The 20104-nt window shown below is 42.7% G+C and overlaps 1 protein-coding gene across 2 annotated transcripts in view; it reads right to left on the bottom strand.

The window, feature by feature from the left end:
- Positions 1-19721, bottom strand: part of LOC311241518 (uncharacterized protein) — a 94875-nt gene extending 75154 nt beyond the window's left edge. The window contains exon 1 of one of the 2 annotated variants that reach the window (XM_084330365.1): positions 19597-19721. The gene's annotated coding sequence lies outside the window, so the exon portion shown is untranslated. Of the gene's footprint in view, positions 1-19210; positions 19306-19596 lie in introns of those variants that run through there. The other variant, XM_084330366.1, reaches the window with a different exon arrangement.
- Positions 19722-20104: the final 383 nt, after the last annotated feature.

The raw sequence follows: 20104 nt of genomic DNA, 5'->3' as shown, positions 1-20104 counted from the left end.
CGCCAGCAGCCATACCCCTAGGTTCAAGTTCAATCGTGCCGCCCAACATGTCGTGGCAAGCCCGGTTCCGCGTAGGAATACGTCTGGCGAAATACGAATGGTACTATTTGTTCACAGCGCATATATATATGGCGCAAGTAAAGTAGAACTTTCTTTTAGTCCATTAGTTCTTTACCCTCCAACCGAGTAACAGACGCGAAGCCTCACCCACGACGCACGTGTGGTGCAGTAAGGCCTACTTGGCCTCAGAATAGGCATTGAGATATCGTGTGGATTAATAGTTGAATTGTCATAGTTTGGCACTATACCGTCGAGTTGGACGTATTTCTATTAAGCTAATAATAGTCTATTATGTATGGTGCATCGTTCGGTTAGAGTTATAAAGTTATCAGCACCCCCATCGTTCCTGACGTTATCTGGAGTCTTAACCAGGCTGGGCAGACCACTAGTGGTGCTTGCATCCGAGGAGCTCCGGGCCAGGACGAGCGGACCTGTACATTGGATTACTCTACCCGGACGACGGCGAGCCTTCCACGGCTTGGATTATGCTTTGGGTGCTTTGATTATTCCATGGATAACGGCCAACACTGCTGAGTGTTGGAACTACCCCCCGGAGAGGAGTCCAGGTGAGACGGCGCTCTACACCAGTGAGGTCGCCTCACGTCTCTCCGTTGTGGACCGGCAGCTACCGTCCACCAGAGGGTCCAGCTGTATTCATCTGCGGACCGAGGTTCTGTGGGCACCGTGTTCAAGACTTTGAATTCTCCCAAGAAATCGTCGGCCAGATGGGATACCGCCAGCGGCTTCTCTAACCCCCCCCTCCTACTGTCTTACAACCAGCGGGACCCCCCCCCCCCCTTAGTGTATCCAGCTATAATCATTTAAGTACCATCGCTATAGTTCCCTAAAGAACCGGGTTGTATACTTACTCCCTGCGTAACCAGAGATTGGACATTCAATGTTGATTTACCTACGAGTACTCATTTGCCATACAAGTGCATTTCAAATCATAAATGTAAACAAGTGAACGTTGTATATACCTTTTGCTATATTAAATATTCGATTTGTACATTTGTGTGGACTTCGTTTCATCAGGTGGGAAAGTGTTCATCATATTCATATCATGTACTGGATGGCCAGAAGTTAAAGTACAAGAGGTAGTGGTTTAATACCATACTTATCAATACAGTCAGGGAATTGTACCCCTCAGTTACACTTGGCTTTATTGTGTTTTATCCATTTTTGACCTGCGTTATTGACACTGTTATTGTCTTGTCTTTTAAAATGTTTTTTTTGTCATACGATTTGTGTCAAAATAAAGTATTCAAATTCAAACCACTGTCCTACCCTCCACCTCATCACTGTCCTACCCTCCACCTCATCACTGCCCTACCCTCCACCACTGTCCTACCCCCACACTGCCCTACCCTCCACCCCCATCACTGTCCTACCCTCCACCACTGTCCTACCCTCCACCTCATCACTCCACCCTCCACCTTATCACTGCCCTAACCCTCCACCTCCATCACTGTCCTACCCTCCACACTGCCCTACCCTCCACCTCCATCACTGTCCTACCTTCCACCACTGCCCTACCCTCCACCTCCATCACTGTCCTACCCTCCACCCAGGGAACAAAATTAACTTTTTGACTTACCAGCCATTTGGCTGGTAGATTTTTTACCAGCCAAAAATTATAAATAGCTTTTTAGTATATCGCCATGTGTTATTATTACTATATAATACTCTCATATGCTATTTTCAATTAATATCATAAACAACATAAGGAATATTAGCATAATTTTGAGTGGACTGAAGGAATGAGTCAGCGTTAATAGAATTAAATGCAAATAATTTATTGAAACATAGAAGTGGGGTCGGGAGGGACACACACACACTGTTTCAACTCACCACCCCCGCATCATATTGTAGTCTAGTCTGTCTTCAAACTTCCACTCCTTTCGAAACTCAGTAATCCTCAGTTTACTATAATATACTCCTGACTGACTTCATCGTCTTTCCAAACGCACGCACACACACAGAGAAAGGGAGAGTGCCCCCCCCCCCATTTCCCTTTCCCCAGTCCACACTGTCTGCTGTTCTCTATGGCTCTGCCTCTGATCAGGATTAGCTTGTTAGCTTATGCTAACGTAACGTTCATTTCAGGCGATGTGGGCATAAAGGAATGGAAACGATGCAAAGCGTGTTAGATGCATTTGACCCGTTGTGAGAAAAAAAAACACCACAGACTTATTTCGGGTCGCAAAATAGGGGCACTGCTGTGTAGCCCTGCTTGGCTTTAATGCGAGCAGAAGCACGGACTGGGGGCGGAAATGACTCGCGGAGTTGCCACAGGTTTTTTCAAAATAAGAGTATCATATGAACCAACCGCTGCTAGCTGCTGGAGCCATAGATATTATGACTGGAGCTGCGCTTGGGGCGGAAATGAGACCCGCAGAGGATTTTCAAAATAAGAGTATCGATATGAACTACACGCCAGGTGGCGGGCAGACCTCTCATTGTTAGTCGCCAAACCTTAAATCTGCCCGCCATTGGCGGGTACTTATTTTGTTCCCTGCCTCCACCTCATCACTGCCCTACCCTCCACCTCATCACTGTTCTACCCTCCACCTCCACCCCAATCACTGTCCTACCCTCCACCTCATCACTGCCCTACCCTCCACCTTATCACTGCCCTAACCCTCCACCTCCATCACTGTCCTACCCTTCACACTGCCCTACCCTCCACCTCCATCACTGCCCTACCCTCCACCTCATCACTGCCCTACCCTCCACCTCTCTCTCTCTCAAGTAGCCAAATGTTACACTATAAAAACTAACTGGAAAGTTAGTGTGTGTGTGTGAGCGTGCCTGTCCCATATCTGGTCTTTGGAAAGACCAGATGAGGTCAGATGAGTTTGATAGTATTTACTGAGGATGGCCAGATAATGTTGATATTTAAACTTAAAAAAATAATTATACAGAGAGAAGCTTCAGCAAGTACAAAACGCTGCTGACCGACAAAAGAGAATCCTTCACGGAGGAAAACACAAAGCGCCTAACCATCATGTATCACAATGGTGATGTCAGCCAGAGATGGGGAGAAGCATGAACCTTTAAATGACATATCTTTGAAATAAATTACAATTTTTTCTGATTTCTTTTAAACATATTATCATTTTGTATTATTTAACTATTTAATTATTATTTAGTTATTGCACTGCACTGAACTGCATTGAACTGAACTGAATTGAAAAAAAATAACTCATAACTGAACTGGCACTGAACCTTTAACACTTTGAGTGCCACGCAATTCTGTTATCATTACCCTTAGAATGCCAGCCTTCTAGTCGTTTCTGTGGTCGTTGCACTATGTTTGCGAAGCAGGGCTGTACGCTAAGCATTTTCATTAGGGGCACAGGTGCCCCTAAATGAAGAATTTAGGGGCACAGAATATTTTTAGGGGCACTTTTTTAAATAACAAAACCCATTTTTTTTTATGAAAGTACTGTATATTTGTAGTAAGACAAATCCCAATCAACCATGTGTTGAAATGGCAATAAAGTTTTCTATTCTAATATCTTGATGAATTGAAAATGGAGGACCCTTATGTAAACAAGCCGAAAGTCTTTTTCTGGTCTTCATCCTCCAGTCTTAGCAGTTGTTGTATTGAGCTGTACTGTATTGTACCCATTCTGCAATCTGCCCTATGCTTGAATATTATTTTAGGCATGGCAACAAATAAAATAATAATAATAAAATGAATAAATAAAATATTAAATAAATAAATAGGCTACACGTCTCTCTTTTTGTGTTACAAATTGGGCTCACCGATATGAACATAGACCTCTTTACTTACTTAAAAAAAGGAAACATCAAGAAATATGTTTAATGGTATTCCACCATGCCATGTGTGTTTTATTTCATCATACAATACTCACTGGCTTTCATAACAGACTAACTTGTCTTGCTCAAGACTTGTTTATGAGTTTTAACAGACAGCACTGTATCTCGCTCAACCAAAGCCCCATGTTCTCCAGTGTTATCCCATAATATCTGAGTTTGCAATGCATGTCAGGTACCACAACAGAACATTTTTGATTGACAGTCGATTCTGCCAATTACGTCACACCGCTTGCACCTAGGGCTGTCGCGATAACCGCATCACCGCAATCCCGCGGTGTGTCAAGTCACCCGCGGTTGGGGAACAGACAACCGTGAGATCCGCGGTAAAATAAAAGGGGCGTCATCATTTTAACTTCATTTAATGACGAGGCGTCCGTTTTCCAGTAGCATGAGCTAACTTCACGTTTCCATACAGTTTACAAATCACAGATGAAATCAGGATTTATTTTCATATCCCGGACTCGAGCCCCCAATGTATACCTTTTCCTGTATTAATCTGAACCACAGTAGAGTATTGGGAGCATTCTCCCAACACTCCCGGGCCGAAGTGCCGGTCATGTAGCTTGCTCAATGTTATGCTAACGTTACACGCAAATCAAGTGCTGCCTCTGTCTACCGTCCCCGCTACACTCTGACTACATCAACGTTTCCCTAACCCCTACTCTCACTTCGTTAACGTTATCATAGATATTATGATCTGTAATGTCAACTGGATAACGTTAGCTTTGTTTTCTATTTATAACGTTAGCTATATACTAGCTAGCCTATCTATAACGTTAGCTATTGGCTAGTTTCCCTCAATGATGAACAATGACACGAGTTGTGATATTTAACTAGCTATGTATGTGCATTCACATTCACTAACGTTAAAATAGTGTTATAATAACGTTAAATGTTCGCTCAAATAACGTTAGTTTTAAGTTGGAGAAGGGATGTGTGACTGACTATTGGCTGCTTGCGTAGACCAGACCTACAGTATATATCCCACAACACATCGCTCTTAAAGGAGCAGGCAAATCTACTGTTATCACATTTCAGAACGTTGAGGGACAAATGGATAGATTATCAAACATGTTTAAAATAGTTTCGGGACTCCTACGACCTTAGAATTGTTGTCTAATCACGATTGCGGGTAAACTTGCATGTCTTAAAGGGGATATGAAGCATTGAACAATATGAGCCTAGTTTGTTTGTTGTGTACCTTGGGTAAGACAGGGTCCTATAATCAAATGTGAAATCCTGCTTATTTGTCTGAAAACTCAAATGTAATGCCATTTTAGATGGTGACGTCACGGTGATGGTTTGGTCTGGCTCCTGGCTTACACTGCTGGTTAGCTGCCTAGTAAACATGGAGTGTCTTGAAGGTCAGTCAGTAAATGCAACGTTACCTACCAAACAACGGGACCGCGGTGGTTCTTTTTGTATTGCTCCCGGCTGTTCAAACTAATTTTACTGCGTGAAAGAGAGAGGAAAGTTGGTTCATTTCCACAAACTACCAGTGAAAAAAACAGTGTTGTTGGCGCGTTGGCTGGCTGCACTCAAGCGGCGTGATCAGCCTGTTGGACAGGGAATGAAGATCTGCAGCGAACACTTCATTGCCTCGGATTATGTTGTTGAGGGTGTCTTTGAAGAGGATGGGAGGTTTGTCCAGAAGACCACTAATCAGCTGAAGCCCGATGCGGTTCCCTCGGTCTTTGACAGACAGACCGGCCCAGGCAGTTCAACCAGCGCCAGCCCTGCGCCGGAGCATTTAGCGTGCTGGCTACCTAGCTACGGTTCAGCGAACTAGCTACATGCAGCATTTAGCGTGCTGGCTACCTAGCCGGGATTCAAAGCCAACTAGCCGGCTAACCCAGCTCACTAAATGCTGCATATAGCTAGTTAGCTGAACCGTAGCTAGGTAGCCAGCACGCTAAATGCTGCATGTAGCTAGTTAGCTGAACCGTAGCTAGGTAGCCAGCACGCTAAATGCTGCATGTAGCTAGTTAGCTGAACCGTAGCTAGGTAGCCAGCACGCTAAATGCTGCATGTAGCTAGTTAGCTGAACCGTAGCTAGGTAGCCAGCACGCTAAATGCAGCCGCAGGGCTGATGCTGGTTGAACTGCCTGGGCTGGTCTGTCTGTCTAGACAATCTAAGGCCTAACAAAAATAATGGTTTGGTTCCGGTTGCCGACCGACCCTGCCGATTTAGGTGCGACCCAATTTATTTTATGAGTTTAAAAAAAAAGATATATATATATATATATATTAGAGGTGGGCATAGATTAATTTTTTAAATCTAGATTAATCTATCTGCAATCCTGGATTTAATCTAGATTAATCTAGATTAAAATGGCTAAAAAAAAAATACCTGCCGAAGGCATTCAAAATATGTGTGTTCTACCCAAATAATGACCAGAAGTAAGTCCTTACTTTTTCTTTCCTCCTTATGTTTCTCAGGCCAGGTGGCCCATTACACCATGAGCCCATCTCCCGTTTCCAAAATGCATTACAGACTGTTTGAAAAAGCTGTTTTGCTATGATAATTGGTAATGAAATATCAAAATAATGTTCAATAAGATGTACTTGTGTTTAATAAGTTGTTTTATTCAGAAGTTAACACAAATAAATAATATTACCAGTACAGTACAGTATCTAGCACACTCTCAGGAGCAAAACGGAAAGAATCATTTCAAACTTGAACTATGTGACATGGCTTGAATCAACTGCTCCAGTGGAGTTGCTCAGTGGCCAATGGTGTCAACTGTGGTTGTACTGGGCAGCTCCCAGGTGTGAATGGAACTGTGTGAATGTGAAGCAGGGCGTTCCCGAAAAAGAGCATCTGTGCTCAGCGAACCTACCCTGGGTAAATAAAGGTAAAAAAAAAATGTAAAAAAAAAAAACATTTAGTATAGCGTTAAAGCAGCACGTTAACGCCGTTAACGGCCCAGCTCTAATATATATATATTTTACAATAAAGTGTCATACAAATCTTAGTCAAACCTTTAGTATTATGGATATTAAACATGCTGGCAGAGTACATGCATCCATGTTGTTGTGAACATTTGAATTAAATAAAGAAATTCCCTATCCATAGTCGCCGTGGGAAAAAATAAGATAAAATAAATTCCCTACCTACCCATGGCCTTAACTGACAACCAACAGGAACCAAACAATATATTTTTTTATGCCTAAGGTGTCCAAGTTCAACCATGTCATGCTAGCTTGTCGGGAAGGGGGCTAAATAATGCTCCAAAGTTAGGCAACAAAACTGCCACGGCCATTTTCGAAGGGGCCCCTTGACCTCTCACCTCAAAAAGATTTCTTCTATGGATACAAGTCTCCCCCTTTTAGACATGCACACTTTATGCTAATCCCACGCTGTTATTTGCATGCTGTAGAAAATTAGAAATGTGTTATTTTAGCTTGTTCTAAAATTGGTGTATTTGACCATTTCTGCATTTCTGGGGGCTGAATGAATTGAATTTTTGTGGATCCAATGAGGCCAATTGTATTCATGTGAAATTATTACCTGTACTACATAAGACTTCAGGCTATGGAACCGTTATGTTTTTCAGCTCCTACGTTTTTAAGTTCAGTTGGAACTTAGGGCCCTTTCTCACTCACCCTATTCGTTTCTATTTCGTTCTGTTCTGGCCCGTTCCGAGATCTGAATCGAACTCCCCCCCCCCCCCCCTCTCCCCCCTCTAGTTTGCGTACACACTGCAGTCTTGTTTCGTTCCGGGTTCTGTTTACGGTTTGCCTTTTGAGCGTTTACGCTTGCCGTAGGTGATGATGTCACGTTCGAAAATGTAAACACAGGAAGTGTTAACATGGTGCTGGAGACTGAATACTGATATAAAATGAATAAATAAGCAATAAATATGAAGTTATATTTGAACCTCTGTTGTCATGCCTTGTCAATATAACCCACCCCATTTTATCACGAATGGATGGTGTTGTAGAGTTCGCTTTTGAGCGTTTCCCAGGGCTAACGCTAAGCTAACGGTTAACGATAGTTAGCTTAGCCTAGTCTAGTATAGCCTGTAGCACTTTCTTTTCAGCAAAGAACGTGCAATAAACAAAACGGATACATTCACTGTGTGTTCTGCCTGTCATTTGTTGATGAAACAAAACTAACATCAACACAAGTGACCACCAAGAGCGGATAGTATAGTCTCAAAAAGGATCGGTAGCATTGTTAGCTGCATGCTAACGTCAATGGAATTTGCCATTATAACAGTATAGCATTGTGGCTAGAAGCTAACGTTAGCTCACGCTACTTAGCCAGCACCAAAACTGATGATATCGAGAGCTATCAGTAGTTAGATAACATTAGAGACAACGCTGTGTGTATTAAACAAAGGTGAATAGATGACTGGGCCATTTTGTTTAATGCTTGTTAAGTTGAAAGAGGAGCTTTGAGCTAACAGGGTTTGATAGCTAACACTAGCTCATGTTATCCAGTGGCAGTGCCAATCGGTAATGCTAGCAGAATGAATGGATGTAAACTTTATTTAACATATTGCATATGGGTACAATACAATACGGCTCAATACAAACAATTGCCCATAAATATCGTTTTTGTGGGTATTCTCCAGTTGTTGCTGTGTGTGGTGTTATCTGCCCAAAATTCAAGCAAGCATGACAGTAACGACGTTGTGTGTGTCACGCCCCCCGCACCGCACGGCGCGATTCCGAGACCACCTCATCGAACAGATCCCGTTCAGCGGGGGGTGAAACGAATCAGCGCCGTTTCGCATCGCAAAAGGGGTGAGTGAGAACACTGCCCCCCGTTCTCGGGAGCAGTGATTCGATCTCCAAACGTGAGTGAGAAAGCCCCCTTAAAAACAGGCATCTGGCAACCAGTAAAAATAAATGTGAGTAGATAAAACTTTTACTTCAGTGTGTTAAAACCTCTGTTACTCTATTTCATTAGCACTCAAAGTGATTTTTCTTTATTGTGTAATAAACTTCAGGATGTTGCCTTTCAAAATAGACCAGACTCATGCGTGTGCTATAGGTATAAAGTATAATAAATCACAAATTACCTGATGCTTAAGTGGTTAACTAACGTTAGCTGCTAACGCTAACTAAGCTACTGGAAACGCTCACAGGCACAGGAGAAATCAGTTGCGTTTTTGCAGAGTTCCAATAGTGAGGAAAGGGGGTTGGGGGAGCTGAGCCCGTCTCTCTCTCCCCCTCCCCCACTCTCCCTGTACGTTAAATGATTTGAAGTAACGTTACACTATAAAAACGAACTGGATAGTTGATGATAATAAATATTTCACTTAATTTGCTAAAATATTGTAAAATCATTAAGTCTGCTAATAAGCTATTCTCCCTCTCTCTTGTGTGTGTGTTGTTTGTGTGTGTATACATTTACTATAGGCTACTCTTTTTGACATGGATTAGGCTAATTAGCTTTAACAATCCTGATTCTTGAGCCTATTTTATTCAAAAGGAAGATATTTATTTAAATATGGAGTGGAGAGATAACACACAATACATAAAATAATTCATGGCGATATACTAAAACGTTTTTTAGAATTTTTGGCCTGTAAAAAATCTCTGGCTGGTAGTATTTTTTTGATTTTTTTTTATCTAAAGCTAAAAGGTTAATTTTGTTCCCTGTTTAGTAAAACATTTTGAAATATTAAATTGCAAATGGAATCAATAGATTTTTCTGGTAAATTAATCGTTTAGATTAATCGACTAATCAATAAAAAATAATCGACAGATTAATCGACAACAAAATAATCGTTAGTTGCAGCCCTATCTGTGGCCAATATCGGCAGATTAAATTGAATCTATTCTGCATGTATCTCCCTATCCCTCTTTCTCCTTCTCTTTTGCGTGTATCTCCTGTGTGTCTCTCTCTCCTGCATGGATCTCCTGTGTGTGTCTCTCTCGCCTACTCTTCTGTGTGTATCTTTCTCTCCTGTGTGTATCTCTCTCCTGCGTGTATCTCTCTCTCTCTGATCTGTTTCTATAGTTCATGTTGTATCTCAGTGTCTCAGTCGTGGATCAGGATGTTGTCTTTATAGCTGTGCCTACAAACCACATCTCTCCCTGGAGAGACATCAATATTTCAACTCAACGTCTGGAGGTTCATTCAGCCTCTGGAATGTAGGTCTACAGAACCTCTATGTTCTAACCATGTTTATACAGTCATATCTATTACACGTGGTTAGATGGATGGATGGATGGATGGATGGGTGGGTAGAGATAGATAGATAGATAGATAGATAGATAGATAGATAGATAGATAGATAGATAGATAGATAGATAGATAGATAGATAGATAGATAGATAGATAGATAGATAGATAGATAGATAGATAGATAGATAGATAGATAGATAGATAGATAGATAGATAGATAGATAGATAGTAGGGGTGGAACGATACGCATTCGAACCGTGTACCGAACAATACACACATGCTCCGAACCGTGGAGGTCGTACCGAACGGTACGCATTCGGGGCATGTGTGTATTGTTCGGTTATATAGCGTTACGTTAGCTACGAGCTAACTAACTTTAGCTGCGAGCTAACTAATGTTAGTCGCAAGCTAACTGTGGAAACGCTCACAGAGAAGTGACTCCACGACACCAGTTCGATTAGTGGGGAAGGGGGGTATATTGACAAGTTAATACTTTGACAAATGTTGTCAGTTCGGTCTTTGTGTGCCAAACATTATTAACACATTCCCTGCCACGCTTATATCCATCAATGTTTGATCACTGCCACCAGTCTAAGCCTATGGAGATGTTTACCTTCTTTGCAGGGCTATAACTTTTTTAATTGTATTGCTAAATTGACATAACTATGGCCCATTCAACATCGATTATCTATCGTTCAGGATGTAGGAACGTTTTACTTTTTCATTCATAGGTTCATACGAAAATACCGTCTAGAATATAAATATGTTTTTATCGTTTTCTGCAGTCATTCCTAGAACGTGAGATATAGGCATAAACGCATATAGATTATCAAATGCCGTTTGTTGGCGATACACGCTATATTAAAATGTTCAACTGTACATGATCCTAAACGTTATGACTGATCATGTGAACGGGGGGGGGGGGGGGGGGGGGGTCTTTTATAATTCCGTGATCGTCGGTAAATGCTTTATGTAGTATGGGTGATATATTGATCGGAGCAGTTTGCATGGATAATAATAAACAAACGCGCTGAAAATGACGTCAGTGTCCTCTTACCGTTGGCCGGTGAGACTGGAGCAAAAAGTTCCCACTTATTTGACGGCGATCGAGTCGATCCATTTCCGGTTTGTATAATAATAATAACAGCCCAAATCATGTAGATTATTGAGTTATGGCAGCGATCCATATACACGGTGTGTGTCTTGAGTCCCGCGACAATATGCGAGTGCCGGACGCATTTCCAAGACGCACCGAGATCGACTCGTCCATTTCCAGTTTGGCAACTCGCCGATCATCCACCAGGGGGCAGTATTGAAGCGTTGCAGAGTTGTGCATGCTCCCACTGCATCAGACGAGGCTCCGTGAGGGAATTATGAATAACATGGCGAAAAAATGAAATATGATCTCAATAACGTCGTACGGCATGGATTGGCAGAATTCGCATGAACTTGAAACACGTCGTACAACGGTATTGGCGCAGAATGTGTTAAAGGTAAACTTTTTTTTTACCAAATAAATGAGAAGCATGTTTAAATCAGCAATGCCCCTCTTGCTGTACCCAAATCTCTCCTAGCTCTAACCGTCACTGTCAAAATAATGTGCCTGATGTCAAATGGCCTCATTCTTTCTAAAGTTGGATTATTTTTAGGCTATATATCTTATGTTGATGTATGGTATTTTTGGAGTGTTACATTTAAAATAAAATAAAAAACAACTTATACCGAACCGAAAACCGTAAACCTAGAACCGAACCGTCAATTTTGTGAACCGTTCCACCCCTAATAGATAGATAGATAGATAGATAGATAGATAGATAGATAGATAGATAGATAGATAGATAGATAGATAGATAGATAGATAGATAGATAGATTCAGTATGCTCTGTGTACCTAACGAATGCAACGGTACGTTAACCACTAACGGAATGCATATAGAACTTTTTTTGTGTGCAGAATTGTATTCAAAACACCAAGTTCACCCCTTCCCAAAATATAATTTGCGCAAAGGGCCAGTATGTTGTTCGTTCAGCCCACACACAACACTGAGAGATTACCTGTAATTTAGCAGAGCCTCATAGTGGGGCGAACACACACCCTCTTTCAGTGTATGAGGTGGAATTGGTGCTAGATTGAGAAGGGGCTGTCTCTCAGAGATCAAATTAACACTTTGATCGCCATGGGTTAAATTCATAATTTACCATCCCTCGCCAGCTCTATTTGTCTATGGAGAAGTTCCCCTTCTTTGCAGGGCTATAACTTTTTAAATTCTATTGCTAAATTGCCATTATTATGGCCCATTCAATGTCCTATATGTATTGTTCAGGGTGTAGCAACGTTAAACTTTTTCATTCACATATTCATACTAAAATATGGTCTAAAGTATAAGTATGTTTTTATCGTTTTCTGCAGCTTTCTTCAGAACGTGATTTATAGCCCTAAATGCATTATATTGATGATCAAATACAACTGGACGTGGTTCTAGAAGTTTCTACGCATCATCTGATGATGACCGGATGGGCGGGGGATCGTTTATAATTCCGTGGGCAGCGTTAGATGATTCATCCAGAGTGGGTCATATGTTCATCATAGCAGTTTATATGGAACACGTTAGAATATAACGCTGAATCTTACCGTGGCTTCCTCGCGCCGCTGGCAGATGAGCGTGGAACAGAATTTTTTCTATTATGGGATGGAGAAATGCCCGATCCATTTCCAGGTTGTATAATAGTATATACGTCCAAATCATGTTGTTTTTTCGAGTTATTTGCACCGATCGATGTTCACTGTGTCAATACGGAGTCTCTCTAACGATAGCGAGTGCCCGGACCACATATGGATGAGCACTACCGGTTCAAAGGTTAATTTCCGGTTGCCGATCTGCCGATCGGCCACCAGATGGCGCTCTTGAACCGCTAGAGAGTTGAGTGGATCTTTGCAGTGTGTCTCAGGGCTCCGGAAAGGAAATATGATTTCGATGACAGATTTTTGAAATATTGACATCAAAGACGAGTTACGGCGTCTTCGGCAGAATGAGCATGGCTAGGAATGACGTCTTAACTCGTCCACGGCGATCATAGTGTTAATGATAGTTTTCGGCATATAGAATGGACATTCATACACAGCAACGCACCTCTGAACAAGGTGTGATAAACATGAGGGATGATTTACATTAAGTCAAGCGCTAAAACAGAAAACTAGAACTCCCGAAATTCTCCGCTATATCCACTACAAGCAGCGGCTGTGCATGTCCGACTGCTGTGTGTGTCTGTCTACTCTGCTTTGGTCCAATCACATTCCCCCACCCACAATCTGCGAATCAGAGGCAGAGTAGGACGGGTCTTCGTTCACTGCATGCTCGTTGTTCCTTTCAGCGACCGGCTGGGAGAGTGCAGTGGGGCTGAGACGAGAGAGTACTCGTCTCGACTACACTTAATGGAACTTAAAGCCCTATGAATTCCATGACTTTTCCTGTGATCGCCTTAGCCTTCTGACTATCACGGTTATACGCACGGGTGCTCTCTAAAGTGGTTTGCGTTAGCGGCCGTTTTGGTTCTTTGTACTCTCCGCGGTAAGCTTAACGAACTCTCCATGCTCCTCTGGGTGATGGGACTTCAAGTGTCTTATTAAATTTGTTGTGTTGAAACTTTTTACATTGCTTCCCCCACAAGGTATTTTATCCTGGCATACATTGCAGATGGCTTTTTTTGCATCTGTCTCAGACACTTTGTAATAGTTCCACACCGCCGACATGTTTTAGATTCATTAACATGTGACAATGACACCAACTCCGCTGAGAATTGGCTCATGTTTTTCGCAATCGGCGACTAGAAAGCATTATCGGAATTCCCCAATCTCATATTTATACTGAATATCGGCCGATACCGATTGCTGGCCGATCGATCGGGGCATCCCATTTTCCAACCGGGGCTTGAGATGCTCAGAGTGCAAATCACTGTTGTTGTTCATTACTACTCGCACGTTGTTCAACTCAATGACGTTGTGTGTCTCCTATCCGACATGCAGCACGCATTCAGGCCACGCCCACCGGGAGTTGGTTTTTTTCTAATATAATTATTATTATTTTAACAAGCCGATTATTAGGGGCGGTCAAGTGGCGTAGCGGAGATTGTGCTCGTCACCAATGCAAGAGGCTGCGGTCTCGACTCCCGGAGAGTCAGCATTGCCTTGGCTTGGGCTGATCGCTATACTAACTTGTTTGGCTGAGTTAGGGGGAGGGGAGCTGTGGGTGGGTCCTGGGCGTTGTGGACAGTGACCCCTACAGTTCGGTCGGGGCACCTGCTCAGCGACGGTAGGATCTGGTGAGACGTAGTGCGGCCTCCCACACGTTACACTCTCCCAGTGAGAATCTGCGCGGCCAGGCTGGCTGCCGGCTGGCTGCACATGCGTCGGAGGAAAGCATGTGACAGTCTCCGGCCTCTCGGACCAACAGTAGGGGAAAGTGCGCAACAACCAGGAAGGGGGGTGGGAATTGGCATAACGACTAACAGTGGGATGGGAGAAAAATCGGAAAAAAGAAGGAGGGGGGAAAAGATAATCCAAAAAAAAATCCAAACAAAAAGCTGATTATTCATTTTAATATAGAATATTCATTGACAGTCCTACTTAACAGTTACTGCACACTACATCACCCCTGAGTGGAACATGGAAAGCCAAACTTTCCCCCACTGTACCGAAAACCCATACCGAACCATGACTTCAAAACTGAGGTACATACCGAACGAACCGTGTTTTTTGTGTACCGTTACACCCCTAATAGATAGATAGATAGATAGATATAGATAGATAGATAGATAGATAGATAGATAGATAGATAGATAGATAGATGATAGATAGATAGATAGATAGATAGATAGATAGATAGATAGATAGATAGATAGATAGATAGATAGATAGATAGATAGATAGATAGATAGATAGATAGATAGATAGATAGATAGTTAGATAGATAGATCTTGATACAAGGACCACTAGACTGAGCTCTTGATACAAGGACCAACACTAGACTGAGCTCTTGATACAAGGACCAACACTACACTGAGTTCTTGATACAAGGACCAACACTACGCTGAGCTCTTGATACAAGGACCAACACTACACTGAGCTCTTGATACAAGGACCAACACTACACTGAGCTCTTGATACAAGGACCAACACTAGACACTATTTGAGGTGTAAATACATCTACATTCTGATTTACATCCTGGGTAGACCCAGTGCCTCATCCGTAGCTAACATTGTATTGCACTATCGCAGGACCTTAGCATGTCTTACCATGTTTTTTGTAAACTTTATGTACATTATACCTGTTATGTCTTATTCTTATTACTTGTATTATTGCACAAATGTCTTATTCTCATTCCTATTCTTATTACTTGTATTATTGCACAATCGCTGCGGGCATGACCCCCGCATTTCACTGTATATAATATCGGCCGATATGGCCGTTTTTTTACACATCGGTATCGGTCCGATATCAAGATAGGGCCGATATTATTAAAAAAAAAAAAAAAAAAAAAACCTTTTTTTATATTTTTTTTTTTTTTAATCTTTTTTTTCTTCTTTTTACATGTTTTGGCCTTAAATAGTTTCAAAATATCAGTCATTTCTGAAAATAAGTTACAAAAGTAAAAAAAATTATGCGTTTTGGAAAATAGCTCTTTATTTGATTATCATAAAAAAGTGTTTTCTATACAGAGATATCGACATCGGTAAATATCGGTATCGGCCAGAACAGCAATATTAATATCGGTTATCGGTATCGGCCACAATTTTCACATCGGTGCATCACTAATGCTGTGACAAATAAAACTCTTGACTTGACTTGTTAAAGGACAGCTTCACAGTTTTTTTTCTTTTCTTTTTTTAAAACGCAGACATTATTTAACATTGTCTGGCATGATGACTCGTACAGGCCATAATTTCACTGATTTCTTTAGTATGGAGAAACTTACAGTAGCTCTACGCTATGATCCTCTCACCAGACTCATCAACATTAACATATTATAGGCCTACCCCCCCCCCCTTACCCCCAACCATTCAACCAAAAAACATCAACATATAGGCCTACCCCCCCCCCCCCCCCCCCATCCAACCAAAACATCAACATATAGACCTACCCCCCCCCCCCCATCCAACCAAAACATCAACATAATAGGCCCCCCCACAGATGTTTTTTTGCAATGTAAAATATTTGTGGTCCTCATGTCAACCTACAGTATCACCGGCATTTCCAACACAATTCAAATCACACACATTCATCCAGTATGGCCAACTTCAATCCAAACTCTCAAGCTGTGTCTTTTGGCAGCCGACATACGACAGTGCAGGCATTCCTCCTCTAAACCCTGACCCCGTTTTAAAGGCCCATTCTGCCGTTCATCAGTCTATAGGAGCATCATTATAACAGCCTATTAGTGCTCCACAGAGGCCAGCTCACACAACCAAAAGGCCTGTTTCTCTCTGCTGTGGGGCCTTTCTATAGAGATTCCCCCACTCAACATAGAGGTCCCTTTATCACCGCCCTCTCTTCTCCTCTTCCCTCTCTCCACTCAGACAGACAAGCCTTTATCTGCCCATCATGTGCTTGTGTGAGTGTCCGGCTCCCTGCTTCTCCCTCTCTCCCGCTTCCTTTCGCCCCTCTCTATCTCTCTCTGTTTTCTCTTTATGTGTTTGTCCCCCTCTCCCTCATCTGACCCTCTTTTGGGCTGAGGGAGCGGAGAGGAGGTGATTTGGAAATCCAGTTATATATCTGATCCATGGCCAGGACCCGAGCTATTAAACATGTAGCTTAATGTCGTTTTGATGTTAAGTCTTTCCAGCTGGGATTTTTTCGACTGGTGAAATAATCTGCTATCAGCAAGTTGTCCTATAAAACAGCAGCGGTGTGTCCACTTCTCCACATTCAATTAAGATGAGAAAACTCATCTGATGCTCCACCTAAGTACAGGAAGCATGCAGGGTCCAAGTTATCCTAACTACGCATAGATTTGAGTCAACTGAATGTTCTGTTGAGTTTTTCTGTGGGTGTTCGAATGTTTGCTGTATAATTGGGGAGAGTAAGGTTACATGGGCTGCTATCTATGTTAAATTATATTTATCTATTAATTAGATCATGATGGATTCATGCTTTCTATTTGATTTGTCTAATTACAGTGTTTGTTTTTTTCCAGGTGTGTTATATAGTTTTGTGTGTTCTGTCAATGTATTGTGATGAGTGTGAATGTATATTGTTGTGTTGTCACCATGTAAATTATTGGTCCCCAGGAAGAATAGTTGCTGCTATGCAAACAAACAAATTGAAATAAAAATAAAGATTAAGCTTAAACTAATGGGCCTAATTAAGCTAAACAGACACTAAAATATTCACCTCCAACATTGATTAAAATAATAATAATAGTAATACAACTTGTTTAATTAATCCTAATAGAAGCCATGCTCCCCACCAGATTTTCACGGACTCGCGCAAGGGACGGTGAGTGGCGTGCTTGCACGGCAGACACAAGGACAATCGCATGCTTTCTATCACTATTTCCCCCCACCCCCTCCCTCCTTTCTTTTCTTTTTCAAATGTTGTCCACTCTCCTCTCTCTCTCCTCCTTTGTTATGTTAAAGCTTCAGAGGGTTTAAGGAGAAGCTTTATCCGAGGCGCTCCAATCACGTGCCGCAGAAATAGAACACAAAGAGAGCAGGACAAGGAAGATGGTTGACGGCACTCAAGGCCCCGGGAGACATCTATAACTCTGTTTGTAGTTGTCCAAGAGTAAAATACAGAGTAAAAAGACATTTATACAGCATATATACACATAAGCCAAACTTATTTGAGTTGTACTGTACTTGTGCTGATGAATATCATACAATGCTCATACATTTGAATCTAATCAGACTGACTGATTATAATAAGGTGCCGTCTGACTTCAGTAGGCTCGGCGCCGAGCGTCTCCCCCAAGTCAAACATGTCCCCTCGCCTACCATCTTGGTGGAACCATCATTCTGAGAGGAGCGCGCGCACAAAGGGGGTGGGGGGGGGGGGGGTTGGTGGCACGGCAGCGCGCATGCTCGAGACAGCAGGTGCCCGAGCCCCACCGTTTCAAAAAAGGCTCATTTGCATTGCTAATGAAAAGCACCCCCCCCCCCCCCCAGTGTCTAACATGGCGACATGTTTTTACTAAAGGTTCCTCCTCTGTCTCGTTGAGAAGGTTCAACATGCCAATTAATTAACCCATTAAAACCGTTTGAGTTGAGACACTCGATATTTACTGAATGCATTGCACATACACCATAAATAATAATAACCTAACATAGGAGCGAAAACTCAGAACACACATGTACATTTTTCTTCCCATTTAGACCGTAAAATGGATTGTTAATCAACGAGAAAGTGATCAATGAGAAAGAGCAGCATGAGAGTTCACAACACCGAGGGAAGATAATTAATTCCTCATTTAGGTAAACAAGTCAAGCGCCAGATTCTCAACAATCAGCTCTTGTCTAGCCTATAATACACACGTCGCGCACACACAACAGAGCAAACAACAACACGGCGACTTATTGCGTGTATACAGACTGTTTTCTGGAGGGCTCCTCTCCTCTCCCCTAAATGGCACAACCACCACTCATCATAACCGTGACCTCGTTTAGATCCACACACACGCGGATGAATGGGTTTAATTATGATGTGTGATGGGGAACAGTCGACCAGTCTGATCTGTCTGTCGCCCTGTGTGTGTGTGCTCGAAGACTGTTTATTGCATTGTTGTTGGGGGGGGGGGGCTGCCAGCCACCCTTTCTCGACTCATTCTGCACAAACGTAAATATATATAAAGACCAGAAGCCAGTATTTCTATGCAGGCTAGACCCCAAAAACATTGGGGGAGCAATCCGTTGTTCTTAACCGCGAGGGGAAATTATACCGCTCTTTTGAGCTGAAAACACATTATGTATTTGCTGTATAATGACAATAATTGTAATCGAATCTAATGATGCCCAACCCGTCAACATACATCCTCAGAAAGGCTGATCCCAAACAATGTGGCGGTTGGTTTTCCTATAGGTTCCAGACGCACCAGAAAACCGTCTTCCTTTCAACAAACACCTTTGTTTTAAAACGCACAAACACATCAAGACCACTAAACGGATACGTACAGAGACGATGGGTGTCCCACGGAAAAGATGATCCAAGATGATGTTTTCGGTGGGTTTTTCCGGTTCCAGACGCACGACGACCCGACAGGTTTTTTTGGACGCAGCCGAAACGGTTTGTTTTTTTGGTGATGCGTGCGTGCGTGCGCGTTAGCCCCCCCCCGGTATACCGGAGACCCTCAACATGCAGCCCACCTCTCAACCAGTCGGTGTAAACCGCTCATTTGCCGTTAATGGGGTCATTATCCTCCAGCTAATCACTCGTTAAGCGCACGCACCAAAAAACGTCGCCTAACAATCAACACGTTTACGAGCAAATAAAAACGGTCAAATCGAAAAATAAGAATAAAACGGTGAATAAATAAATAATTGTAGCTATAATAACCAACCTTGTTTGGTGTGTAAATCCGTTCCCGTGTGCGCGGAGGGGAATGTAATAATAAGCCTGTAAGACGGGAGAAGACACTGTCTCTAGATCCCAGCCATCCCTCTCTGTCTCCTCGACACTGTGGGCAGAATTGGCGCGAGGAGGGAGAGAGGGGCTCGCGCGGCGGCATTAACAGACGCGCAGCTGCGGCTCGCGCGCACTAACACACACACACACACACACGATCTCACCCCCGTTGCCCTTAGCAACCGCGGAGACCCCCCCACACCACCCCGTTAAGAGGGTTAGTGCACGAGGGGTCGGTATTGGACGTTCCTCCTCGCGGTTAATTTGCCCCTCGGCGCGAGAGCAGAACGGAACATACACAGAGCAGGGAAGAAAGAGACAGAGAGAGAAGAAGAAGAAGAAGAAGAAGAAGAAGAAGAAGAAGAAGAAGAAGAAGAAGAAGAAGAAGAAAGAAAGATAGAGTGCGGGGCAGAGAGAGATGTATTGAGGTAGACAGGCAAACA

This window comes from Notolepis coatsorum, assembly GCF_963971535.1.
Source record: "Notolepis coatsorum genome assembly, chromosome: 1".
Classification (NCBI taxonomy): Eukaryota; Metazoa; Chordata; class Actinopteri; order Aulopiformes; family Paralepididae; genus Notolepis; species Notolepis coatsorum.
The sequence above is the reverse complement of the archived record's forward strand: the minus strand, read 5'-3'. Positions and strand labels throughout refer to the sequence as shown.